Here is a 14,115-nt window from a genome sequence, read left to right as displayed (position 1 = left end):
TAAAGATACGAGATTTATCTTAAAAACTTACAACCTCTGACATAGCTATCCAATCATTTTCCGCACAAATACTGTTAATGAATGATGAAATGTGCAATTAATTGATTTGAACCACTGTCATTTTTTTACGACCTTTGATACGAGAGCAATGATACATTTACTTTTTCCACACATATTTTTGCCACAATCACTAGTGATATAAGTACTTTTTTTTTTTTTAAATTCAAGATTGTTTCTCCGAACACCTTTAAAAATATCTTATCCAGTCGTCGTGCCGTGAATATTACGAATGTCAAGAAGATCTTTATACATTTCATAATTTTTATCTATTCTTCCAGTAAAAAAAAAAAAAAAAAAAAAAAAAAAAAAAAAAAATAGAAAAAAAGAAAAAAATTAAAATGAAACATATTGGCAGTATCTAAAACATATTGGGGGGCTGATAAAGAATAGAATGTTTTATCTACTCAGTACTCACAATTATACACATTGTTATTTTACTAAGAAACTAGTCACAAAAGACACTTATCGCACTATCTTTCATTTTCCAGATCACACTTGTCGATCGAACTTAAAATTTGGAACTGTCCAACTTTCGGCTGTCTCCCGTATTTATAAACACTTTCTCAGTGCGTAGAACATTCGAAAACACTCGAAAGTTTTTGAATCTTTCAATAGGCAAATGATCACGCAGCAGAACTTTTCCAGACCATGGTCTAGTTCTGTTACTTGTTACAAGATGGTGCTATATACTTCGACTAACCAAATTGACGTGTTGCGTGAGTCTGGTTCTTACCACTAATGGTGCTGACGCTACAGTGTGTTGCTAGGTCTTGGCCCTTAGGACTTAGGGGAGGAGTCAGCGTGGCCCTTAGGCTAAAACTTGGCGCTGTGGCCGCTTTTGGCGCACCACATTTTGGAAAATTGACAGGTAAAATTCAATACTTTTCATGAAAAGATATGTTTATAAGGAACAAATTTCTGCAGGCGACAGAATGAAATATAACGCATGACAGCAGAAAGTGGCACATGTACTTAAATGAAATCTCGTTGCAGTGTGGTATCATCCATTGCAGTGTATCATTACAGACTCGCATTGGCCCAGAATCCATACCCGTCAGTAACATTGTGGGAGAAAAAGTGCGAAATGAATACAATGGTTCTTGCCTGTCTCCGTTATTGGGGAAAAACAACTGCGAAACGAAATTAATGTTAGCGATGTTTAGAGTGAAACTTTCGCGGTATTTTCCAATATCAAATGACATTGAAAGAGAACGAAGATTTTTCCCAATGTAAGAAAAGAAAAGCAAATTGGCAATGATGGCATACCAAATCGTATGTTTTTCTTAGAGTTGCGATAGAACAATGCCAGGTTAATAAAGCTTTCATGGATGGTGGGCATGTAAAAACGGAAATAATATGTGATAAGTATGTTTCAGAAATGAAGTTAAGAGCTATTAATGTCGGTACGCAACGGTTGTGTTTGAAAACAAGAGAAGTGCGAAACTGGAAATGGATGTACAAACGATGCTATCGAAGAGTATCTGTCAGGGAAAAATTGTGGTTTACTAGAAGTCACCTAACGATCACTGAAATTTTAGTCGTTACTTACGAAGTATTGAAAGAAACTTCTTTACTGAGAATTGGAGTACTATATATATTGCAGGAAATTGTGAGGAGCTGGAATGTCTGTGAAAATAGATGAAAGCAAATTTGATAAATGCAAGTACAATGTTGAGAGAGTGGTGGAACGACAGTGTGTATTGGGGGTACAGAGAGGGGAACGGGGAAATGGTTTTAGTTCCAGTTGCGGACAGAAAAGATCGTACTCTACTGAAGTTGATAGAGCAGTGGATAGATCAAGAGACTACCATAATAAGTAACTGTAGGGCAGATTACAGATATCTGACCGTAACAACATACATGCACCTCACGGTAAATCACAGTATTAATTTGTAAATTCACTAACAGGTACATACACAAACACAATGGAGCGTACTTGGAGAACTGTGAAGCAAAGTCTTACGAAGTACAATAGGCAAAAGGATTGTTCCCTACACTTAGCTCAATTTATATTCAAACATGAGACCGTACCCAAGAAGAACACATCATGACCAAGTTTCTGAACATCGTCCGAGCCAAGGAGTGGTAAAAAAAGATGCTGAAATTAACCAAGAAAGCCAGTGAGAAAGAGTAACATAACTGTTAAGCCGGTCACCTAGGGAACGTAAGTGTGCATTTTTTGAGTGAATAGTCGTTTTTGAGTATGACCACCATCGCTGACGCGCCTGCTCCCATCGGACACACCCTCGCGCTTCCACACTTGTTCACCGGGTTCGCACTACCTTGACTTGGTTAGATAGCATTAGTACTTTTTAGAGACAGTTAGCACAGTTTAGTTTGTGTTTTTCAACAATTATTTCTGGTGGCTCCCTTGAACTAACTTAAAGCAAAGCGAAAAGAATTTTCTATATAAATGAATGGATTAAAAGAATAAAGTAGCGCAGGTAAATATCAATATTTGTAACTTGAAAACTCTGTCCGAGTAATTCCGTCTCTTCCCAGTATTCACTATTGGTTTATATTAGTGTCTGTTAAGCTCGAGTTGTACCGCAACAAAATTAACAGAATATAAAATACAAGGATAGTTATAAGTCTTGCAATATTCTGGTACACAATATAATTATATTTATTGCAGTACAAGGAAAACCGATTAACATTCAAAGTGTATCCCTTCTGCAACCACCTTCCTGCCAATTTTCGGATTCCATGTTGATACTGCGTCTTGTGCTTAGAGGCAAAGAAATCATTCACTACTGTTTCCGCCTTCTTCTGGTTCACGAAGCAACATAGTTTCAGGAAGTGCGCCATAGACCGAGATAGGTTTTAATATGAAGGGGCAAAAGCCAGGACTATATGCCAGATATGGCATCAGTTCGATGCCACCAGTTCCTGACTTTTCTGTTACTTTTTTCGAGCCAAGTGTGGTTTTCTGTTGTCCTGTTACAGCAGGGCACGGTTTCCAATATAGGATATTTTTTGGCGTAGTGCAGCATATACAGTACCAACTGTTTGGAATAAATCGGCGTTGATGGTACGACCATTAGGAACGAACCCGAAGTGAATTTCTCTCTCGCAGCTCCACCACATACAGAGCATGGCTTTATGCAAGAAACGGCTCTGTTTGACGACCAGTTCTGGAAGTTGGCCTGTGCTTACTGATTTTGCATATTCGGATTTTGCAAAAACACCCATTTTTTGTTGGATGTAACGGTTCGTTTCAGGAAACACACATTACGCGGAGTTTGCAGTAGTTATCGGAACACACCCATTCTTCTCTGGGCCTGAGCTGCGATCAACTTACAACGGTAAGTTGTATATTCACGTTGTATATTCACTTGTATCGTTGTATATTCACTTGTATGTAATATTCACTTGTAATTCCTAATATGTACTAACTATCAGAAGAAGAGAAAGAAATGTTTTTAAAATAATATGATTGACAATATATATAAAGATCTTCAGATGTTCAAACAAAATAATAATGAGATTGTCCATACATGGTTGGCAGGGCAACCAAATAATATATAAGTAAGGCAATCAAATAATATATAAATAAATGGAATGAAATAAGGAAGAGAGTGTTATTATTAATGGCTCAAATATAATATCAAAAAAGAACCAGTGAATAGTGGGAATCATATATATATTATATGATCATATATATATTTTATCGTTGTAAACTAATCAGGTAAAATGCGGCAACTCTTGATGGTTTTCGCGAGTTCGAGAAGGTGATGCACTACAGAGAATTGGGACAAACAGAGTTCGTTTAAAAATCATCGTGTACTGGTGGATGGATGTTCCTCAATAGGGTGTCGTATGACTTTAGAATATGTTATCCTGAAACGGCTTAGACCTTGAATGATCTTCGACATTTTTACAATTTGCACGAAACTTCTGGAACGAACAAGATATTGTACTCAGATTCACCACACCTTCCCCTTTCACATGACAAACGTTTCGGGTCGCTGCCATAGCATTATGCCAGAGTTCGAACTCATACAGTAACAGTTCATATATCAGTTGAACACACACATCATCATTGAGTACTCATCGTCACTTCCACTATAAACTGACTAAATATCCTGACGGAATTATCATCTTAGTGCTCTGATAATAGGCTACTTCACTAACACAGATTGTGTTTGCTCTTGGATTGTATATTATGCGATTATTATAAGAATGTAGTCAGTATCCATTCAACTTCCAAGCCTGTCATCGCTTGCCTGTCCAACATCATCTCACAACCTTTACTACCAATAATACGCAAACTGTTCAATTAAATTTACCATTATACGTATGTGTTACTTATCTCACTAATACAGATAAATGTAATAAACTATTTTAATATTAGGAATAATCGTTCAGAAAATGCACTAGATTTTGTGGAACAAAATTATCATTTAAAGTTTATGAATAAATTAAAATTTCATTATAACTACGAGTATATATAACATTTATTGACAACGTTTATATTCCAGGGAAAGTACGTTTAAAACGCTACAAATTTCTTATTTCAAAAATTTTGACACGATATTAACAGTAAAGAAAAAGAAATTCTGTGAATATTGATGTTAAATAGATGCTTATAGCTATAATGCTATAAACTGAACTCTCTGAAGCTCAGGACAAAATGTTCCCCGAACATTTGCATCTGTTTCTTGATTTATTGTGTTAGTTTATTGCCTACCAGATTGCGTTTAGGCAACCAGCAAAACACCTATATCAAGATGTATAATTTCCAGGGACTCAATAAAATAGTTAGGCAACCAAACAGACATTAGAGATATGATGATTACATAACATACACTTGCTGGCAACAACTGCAATGCTACTTTGAAAACAAATCAAGAGAACCATCCCAGGCCTGAAAATAGGAACCACAAATATTGAATGTTATAAATGTGCATTCTAAATTGTAGAATCCACTACAAGGAAACAAAAGTAGTATGATACTTGAAAAAGAAAAGCACAAAACTTCAGAAAAAAGTAAAAATCTTTGTTTTTTCTCCAATAATCCGACTTTTTTTTATGGGAGAATCACCGTTCCACGAGAAGCCATTATTTTTACATGTTTACCCGTGTGTAATGTCTAACAGAAGATAAATCTTCATTGGAAACCAAACTAGGGACCATGCATGTTAATAGCGACATAAATATTTGAATTTACACATTTATGTGTCACTACAGTGCTAGCAAAGAATATTAATTTTAATGCGAAATTTACAAATGTAATCAAATTAAACTTTAAAGTTTGTAAAAAATGAATTCTGACGAGAAGACGTAGAAATAAACAAAACAAAAGTTACATCTGATATATCTTCTTACTAGCTAACAAAATTACTATGTAGAAAAAAAATAGTTAAAAATTTGTTTCACAAATATAGAATTCACTTTGGAAATGTATTTAATTTTTATATAACTTTCTCTATCTTCTATATATATATATATATATGTATGTGTGTGTGTGTGTGTGTGTGTTTTCAACTTTCTTATATTGTCAATTTTAATACTTTTTGTATAAGCATATACCATTTCCCCGCTTGCTTCACCTAGGGGCTACATTGCTCTGGAAAACCCATTTAAAAAGTTGAAATTAACTTGCCTATGGGAATCACAAAGTTATTATATTATATTATATTACGTAATGTAACAAGAACTCGCTACGGTTTCAGTGTGTTTATTCTCTTTCCCTACCTTTTTTTTTAATCTTCAAAACAACGAAAATTAGTTTCAAAAATGTACATGGTTTCTCTAAAAGTTGGAAATTATTATTGAATAAGAAATGACAAAATTTATTTTAAAAGAATAAAAAAAAAAACTTTTAGTTGCTTAATGAAATGGGTCAACATTTTCTGTTATATCTTTTACACACTTAACCTACTTTTTTAGCAAAGGCATTTTTTTCTGTATATTTTTTCTTCTTTCTGAAAATTGATCCACTTATGTTCAACGTACCTCCAGCTGGTTCGGTCCAGATAAGTCGGAGAAATTATGTTCTAATTTTCCAGCCACTTGATACTGGTAGTAAAAGTATATACTTGGTTATTTCAAAAATATATTGCAAGAGAAGGGAACTACCAAAAAGGATGATCATATGCAAATAAACTACATACAGATTGGTTTTAATTACCATCGAATAGAATCTATGAAACGGAGTTTTATATTAGTATGGTTGTTTTGTGGTGTTATGTTGTTGGCTGCGCTGTAGGATGTAGGATGTAAGAATATCCCAAGTTACATCGTCGGTAGGGCTGTGAGTTATCATGATTTAACTAACTCTCTGGCCTATGAAACCCGGAGTCAATGCCACGTTCACAAAATTTCTCCATTAACTTCCATCTTTAGTCAACTTTATCCAGTTTCTACTTTGTGTTCCTATTTCTGAGAGATCCATCTTAATGTTGTCTTTTCATCTGCGCCTAGTTCTTCCTAATGGTCGTTTTCCGATTGGATTTCCAGCTAAAACTTTGAAAGCGTTCCTACTTTCTTCCATTCTCGCTACATGACTCGCACACCTAAGTCTTCTAAAATTAATGACACTAGCAATGTTTGGTGAACGGTATAAATTGTGCAGTTCTTCGTTATGGAGTTTCCACCATTCCATATTCCGGTCCTTCTTGGGTCCGAATATTCGTCTCAGGATTTTGTTCTCAAATAGTTCCAGTCTACGTTCTTCCCCAGGATAAGCTACCATATTTCGCAACCATACCAGGCAAACAAGCACGATTATCGTTTTTATACGTATATTTTAAGCTTCAAACTTCTCGACAGAATTCGCGTCATCGGGATTTAAATATACTAATTGTTGAGTCAGGGTTTAAATTTCCCAAGTAACGTTGTTGCTAGGACTATCAGAATTTGGATATTTTGAGTTATGCAGTTGGTAGGGCTGTGGGATATGAAGCTTTGGATATCCTAAACAACGTTTTTGATAGGGAGGTGGGTTATCTCTGTTTGGATATCTTAAGTTACGTCTTAGTAGAGCTGTGGGATATCAAGATTTGGATATCTTCAATTATATTGTTGATCGATGTGTGGGATACGAGAATTTGGCTAACTTACAGTAGGTTTTCTTTAGGACTGTGGGATATCAGGATTTGGAGAATCTAAGTTACGTTGTTGGTAGGGGCGCGGGATATGAAGTTTCGATATCCCAAGTTACATTGTTGGAAGGGCTGTGGGATATTAGCAATTGACTAGACCCCCCTATCTTAAGTTACGTTTTCGATAGGGCTGTGAGAAATCAGGATTTGAATATCCTAGGTTATAACATTGGTAGGGCTGTGGAATATCAAGATTTGGATAACCTAAGTTACGTTTATAAGTATTGTTGTGGGATATCAGAACTTAAATACCATAAGTTTTGTTGTTGGTGGGGCTGTGGATTATCAGGATTTGAATATTCTAAGTTTTGTTTTAGTAGGCTGTGAGATATGAAGATTTGAATATCGAAAATCGATATTAATAAAATATCAATGTTTGTTCAACATATCGAAAAATTGAAATATATCAAAATATTAAAACATCTAAAAACACCGAGAATATCGAAATATTGCAAAATATTAAATAAAAAATATTGAGGAACCAAAACATATCAGAACATTGAAAAATACGAAATATCGGTTTTAGAACTATTCAAAATGAACATTTAAAAATCGAAATACCAATATAACTAGTATAATTCAGGAGACGAGACAAAAGGAGAATAAAGGTTTTCTCGTCTCACCTTTTAAACTCTATAGAAGCACCGCCTCGTCTCAATTCTTCAAGGATTCTTTCTCTTCTTATCTTCGAAAATTTCTGGTCTAGTTTCGTACATTTATGTACTTGACCTTCGGAAGCAGTCTTCGTACTCTTTTGTCCTTAGGGCCGCGGTGGCTCAGTGGTAGAGCGTTCACCTCTGGTGTTTGGGGTCTCGGGTTCAAACCCTGCTCCCGCCGAACTTTCTGGTAGGCAAACACTGTCTGTGTGGGTTTCCTCGGGGTTCTTCCGTTTCCTCCCACTTTCTTCATTCCACCATTTCATTCATCTCTCATCATCACCGTCTCCTTTAGCATATCCGGCATAATCGTGGGACGTAAAACTCAAAAATTTCATTTCATTTTTTGTTTTGTCCTTGCTAATAGGAAATTCAAATGCTATATAGAGTTAACTGTTGAGTAATTGCCATTCATTGGAAAAGGTACACATTATTCAGTTGCCTTGAACAGTGCTCCTACTTAATGGAACATCAAGGTGTGATCAAAAGATATGATGAATGATTTTTTTTTTTTTTTTTTTTTTTTTAGCAGCAACTACTGACACTACAAAATTCATTTTATGTACTTTGTCCGATAGCCTGATGCGTTGAGGCAGGTAGTGTCAAGTTGGAAATGTTCTCTGACTTGTCAGTCAGCGTCCAGAGCTGCTAGAGTGAGGTTATGATTACCATGTCTGTCGCGCATCATGGATTTCGAACAACGAATGACTAATAAGTTTTGTTTCAAGTTGCAGAAAAATGCCAAACAAACTCATGAAATGTTGAAATTGGTGTATGGCGATAGTGCTCTAACTCTGAAGACTGTTTACGAGTGGTATGAACGATTTAAAAGAAGAAATGAGTCGGTAGAAGACTAGCAACGTTCGGGACATCAATTAACCTCAGAACAGAAGAAAATGTAAAAAAAGTGGCAAAACAATGTTCGTTCAAACAGGCGAATAACTATTCGAGAGGCTTGTGAAGAACTAAACATCCAATACAAGTGCCTCTAAAGCATTTTAACAACGGATTGGCAAATGAAAAGAATGACTGCGAAATTTGTTCCTCATACCTCGCTTTTGGTAAGGCAAGTTTTTGGTCGAAAAAAAATCCTGTTTGTCTTTACCACGACGATCTCCACATATAGCATCATTCCACTTTCGGTTCTTTCCAAAAATCAAAATTGTGCTAAAAAGAAGACGTTTTGACACTATTCCTGATCCTGATATTGAGACGGCCATGACAGATCAGCTGAACCCCTTCCAAAAGAAGTCTTCCAAAAATTCTTTCAGTCATGGATTCAACATTAGGATAAGTGCATTACTAGCTAAGGACAGTACTTTGAAGGAGATTAAATCAAATTCCATGTAAGCTTATTACTTTCTTTCTAATAAAATTATTCACCGTATATTTTGATCACACCTCGTATAATACATTCAGAGCACAAAACTGAGTAATTGAGCAGAGTAATTGATTTTAATAAGGCAAATTTTCGGAGTATGTTTGAAATGTATGTATACTGACTAAACTTCTGACCTTTTACGGGCATAAAAATGTAAGAAAAAATAATAGTAAACAATTAATCAAATATTAGACAAAAGGATTCCATTAAAAACTAAATCATGTATAAAGTAGGTTACCTTACTCTTAATATCAATATAATTAACTTAGTATAAATTAACGTTAACATAAATAATGTAACCAATTTAATAGTTAAATAATATTTCATAGGTAGTTAAGGTTTAAACTACTAAATTATATAATAACAAAGGACTAGGATTTAACTTCGAATCATCTTCTTTTCTTATCTCTTTACTTACAAGAAGAAATTAATTACTCAGAATGCACTGTGTATTCAAATGATGTTAAATTACCAAATCGCGTACTAATATAGAAGAAAGAATAACATTATAATGTATCAAACTACAATATCTACATTTAAACCATATGCATACAGGGGTGAATCTGGAAGGTAAAAACTGGCGAAGCAGTCAGAACCCAGACTATGATAGGTATATCATGGGTTTACTATAAACTTTCAAAAATATAAAAACTAGGAATGCAATGGATATACTCGATTGCAATGAAATGAGCTGAGCGAGCTTAAGCAACGTAATCAGTTTATTGTGACTTTTTAAAACAATCAGTATTTTTCATAACAATCGCACAATTCTTCGTCTTGACCTTTTGTTCCGGCTAAAAAAAGTTTAAAAAATCGTTAATTTGTTTTTAAATTGTGATTAAAATTGTAAATTTTTACGCTAAAAAAATAAAAGGGCTTCGCCGGAATTTTTGAAAATCACGCGCAGATTTTAATTGTTCACGAAAAAATCACGTGAAAACTTTTTCCCCATGTTAAGTCTATGGAAGCGTTTTTCGGTGATTATTCCTCGATGGTTCTCATTCAGCACGACATGCTCTATCAGCGTGCTAAGTTTGGTTGAGATCGGCCAAACGGTCTAGGAGGAAGCGTTTTTCGGTCATTATTCCTCGATGGTACATCGGATTTTTGATTTCGACCTATGTTGTCACTCAGCACGACATACTCTATCAGCGTGCTAAGTTTGGTTGAAATCGGCCAAACGGTCTAGGAGGAGTTCGCGGACAACCAAACGGCTAACCCGAGTATAAGAGCTTCGCTCGCTTCGCTCGCTCAGCTCAGTAATACTTTAGGTTATTTTTGTCACTCAAAAAACTGGGGGAGGGGCTATATCCTCCACCGTATGCACAATTGTATAGTATTGTGTAATAACTTGTGTCTTTTTAAATGCTGATAAGTGCTCTTACAGTATGCTTATCACCATTTTATTAATTTATGAAATAAATGATGTAACACTAAAACAGTATTTGAAATATAGGAGTTGGTTGAACTAGTGTTGCCCGCGAGAATTGTGATTTTTTTCGTTTCGTCTCGAATTTAAAAATGTACTTCTCGCTTCCACTTTCATCGTGTTTTCTAGACTAGATGAGAAACTTCTTGTTTCCTGTGGCAACACTGCATACAACTATTGGTTGATATTTGGATACCGTATTTGGAACTATAGATCGATGTATTGAATATTGAAATATCATGAAATATCGAAAACATCGAAGTGTCGAAGAATATTAAATTGTTACGACACTCCACGTCTGAGGCTCTTCTCTAGTAGGAGAGATAATTTGCAAACCGCTTGCTGTAAGCTTGAATTGCAAGTCGACCAAACTTGCATCTAGCTTGATTAGAAAACGTGCAAGCATGCTGCAAGCTGGATTCCAGTAACGAAGTTACATGGGGGCAATCTTGCATTCAGTGTTCAATTCAAGCATGACGCAAGTGTTTTACAAGTCAAGTCAAGTCAAGTCAATAGCCAATGAAAGGCCAATGATGCTATAATGCTCTCCGAAGGCTCTAAAGCTTTGCTTACAAGTACAGCAAAAGGGAGATTGTATGAAAGCATGAGTTTCAAGTGCAAGCGTACAAAGACAAAGGCCAAGCACACGCCAACTGGTCGAAAGCTTTCTTGCTACTAGGGTTGGTTCGATTCCATCATATCACGATATCTAAAGTAAACGAAATAATTATTGAATATCAAAATATCAAAAAACTAAAATATTGAAAGATCTTCTAAATCGAAAAATATCGAAATATCGAAAATTGTCGATGTATGACGATCAGTAATATTTTTTAATATCCATGTGTTAATAACTAATAATATCGGTTAATATTTGAAATGTCAAACAGCCCTAGTTGTTGGTAGCTTACTGTAGTCTTACTGAGAGAAGAGCAAAATTGAAAATCTCGATGGAATGTCGCATTTATACAAACGATCATCTTCACAATTCCTTTTCCATTACAAAATAAGAGGAAAAAATTAAAAAAGAAGTCCGCATAAAAAATATACACATAACTACAGTAAGTACGAAACTTTCTTCAGAAAAGACGTTCACACATTTTATTATTATTATTATTATTATTATTATTATTATTATTATTATTATTATTATTATTATTATTATTATTATTCGACAAAGATACAGTTTTCTACACAGTTAACCAATGAATGCGAATTACTGTGTTGGAATCAGTTTAAGAAAAGTTTTTGGGTAGTCAAGAAGAACAGCCTACTATGAAGTTTCATATTGCCACAATACTATCTACAGTACAATAACTACTATGATGTTGTGCGTACGTATTTCAACAAATAAACATGAAAAAAACTTGCTATTTCACACAAAAACTGATTCAAAAGGAAATGCGTAAGTTATGATTATGCGTGTAGAGGAAAAGTTTATATTAAATGTATTTATTTCTTCTCTGCACACTTCTTGTCTTCGTTCTGTCTTCTGGGAGATTGTTTCTTTTGAGAAAGATTCACACTGCAAACAGTTCGTTGCTGTTCCTTTATTCACAAAAAGCAAAAGTAAATATTCGAGTTTACCAAAAAGACAATATGAATATAAGAAAAGAATGCGCTGGAGAGAAGGAAGAAACAACATCAAATATTGAAATTTGTTGCAAAATGTGTTTGCTAACTTAATGGGAGATGAGTCTCTTCCTTTGCAATATCATATGTAGGAGGAATCAGGAAAAAGAAAAGCTTTATTGTTCTCCTTTTTTTTTTTTTAAAAAAAAAAACTTTTGTCGAAAGTTTTGAATAAAGAAATATTACTACAACTAAGTTTGCTTCGAAGGGTTCGTTGAGAGAGGATGAAGAAAGGGAAGTGTATGATACAAGTAAATAAACTTAAATGAGTTTTCCAAGAAGTCGAATCTTCCCTAAATAGTTTTTTTTTTTTAATTTAGAAGAAAATATTGTCTCCTCTCCCTAAATAAATTTTTACGAAGTCAAAGTCTAGTTAAATCACTTTGTTGTATTATAGATTTAAAACGTAGTAGATTTGTTATATATATATATATATATATATATATATATATATATATATATATATATATATTAAATCGTTAGTCTCTGTTATAAAGGAGCTCAACTTTTTTTTAAAAAAAAGTTGATATCGTTCTTTTTCTACACCCGGCTCATTCTACAGTCATTATGGATCACTAATGATGTAATATAGTAAGGGTGCATACAGGAGGGGTTTAGGGCGCAGATTGCGCCTTATAATATGGAGGGACAATTTTTGATTGAAAATAGTACAATCAACATTTAGAAGGGACAAATGTATATTTGGAGGTCTAAATGATAAAATTGGTGGATAATGATAAATTTTTGGTAGAAATTATGATAAATTTGGTCTCCCTCTAATGCGGCATTATACAGGAGAATATTTTTATAATCTCACTTTAAATTAGGAATGTAATGGGGAGTACACGGGTGGGTATTACCTGTCCAGGATAGCAGTGCTGTTGTGGCTGGGGCACTAATGCTATGTTTACCTTACTTACTGGGTGAGCGCGGTGGGAAAAGGGCGTGCAGTGTGCCACTGCTGCAGTGTATCCGACGGTTTTTCGAAGTTGCAGTTTAGATGTATAATCTTATTGCGCTTAATAAAGAACGCTATAAATTACCCAGTATAGTTGTTATTGAATGTAGAAATGATTCACCATTCCTGCAGTAATGAAGATATATTGTGGATAGTAATATGTATATGTATAAAATTAAAAAAGCAGAAACAACATATTGTCTGAATTTTTGTATAGCAGTGCTGAATTTATGTCTCAAGTATCGTATCCCACGCTCGTTGTAGATGGCGTAGCCAGGTGGTGCCGAAGCCTTGTAGGTGGTGAGGCACCATCCCATCATGTATTAATACAACACGCACTGGATAGATAGGCTTTAGGTCCAAAAATGTACCAGCAAGAGAAACGCGGGATTGTAGACATCATTACTCTATTGTTTACTAGTGTTCGTGGGCTAATGTAGGGATAACGGAGAGTCTAATTACATTGGTAATCGCCTTCCTGTTAGTCTGGGTGGGCGAACAATCCTTCTGTTTAGAAACTCCCTGGTGCGTCGTTGTGCACATCTACTTTGGAATCTTCTGCTACCCATAGTGTCCACTACTAGTGGCCATTGAACTTTAATCGATAGAACTCAAAACCACAGAATTCCGAAACAAGAACGCTAACCACTAGCCACACAAAATACCGATAATAGTTGACGTAATGTATTTCATCCTTCGACCTTTTCACTTTATCCCATACGTTGTTGTTCTGAAATCGATTGCTAACGCCAGTACTGTCAATTATCTAAACACGACAGAGTATTTTCCAGAAAATAGCTGGCAATTGTCTCTTTGTCAACAGGTATGAATATACATTAATACTTGAGCGATAAACCAAATATTAATGACTATTTCACTTCCCCATTAAACGC

The sequence above is a fragment of the Thermobia domestica genome, chromosome 1 (genome assembly GCF_964235325.1).
Source record: "Thermobia domestica chromosome 1, izTheDome1.hap1.1, whole genome shotgun sequence".
Lineage (NCBI taxonomy): Eukaryota > Metazoa > Arthropoda > Insecta > Zygentoma > Lepismatidae > Thermobia > Thermobia domestica.
Note: the sequence above shows the minus strand (reverse complement) of the source record.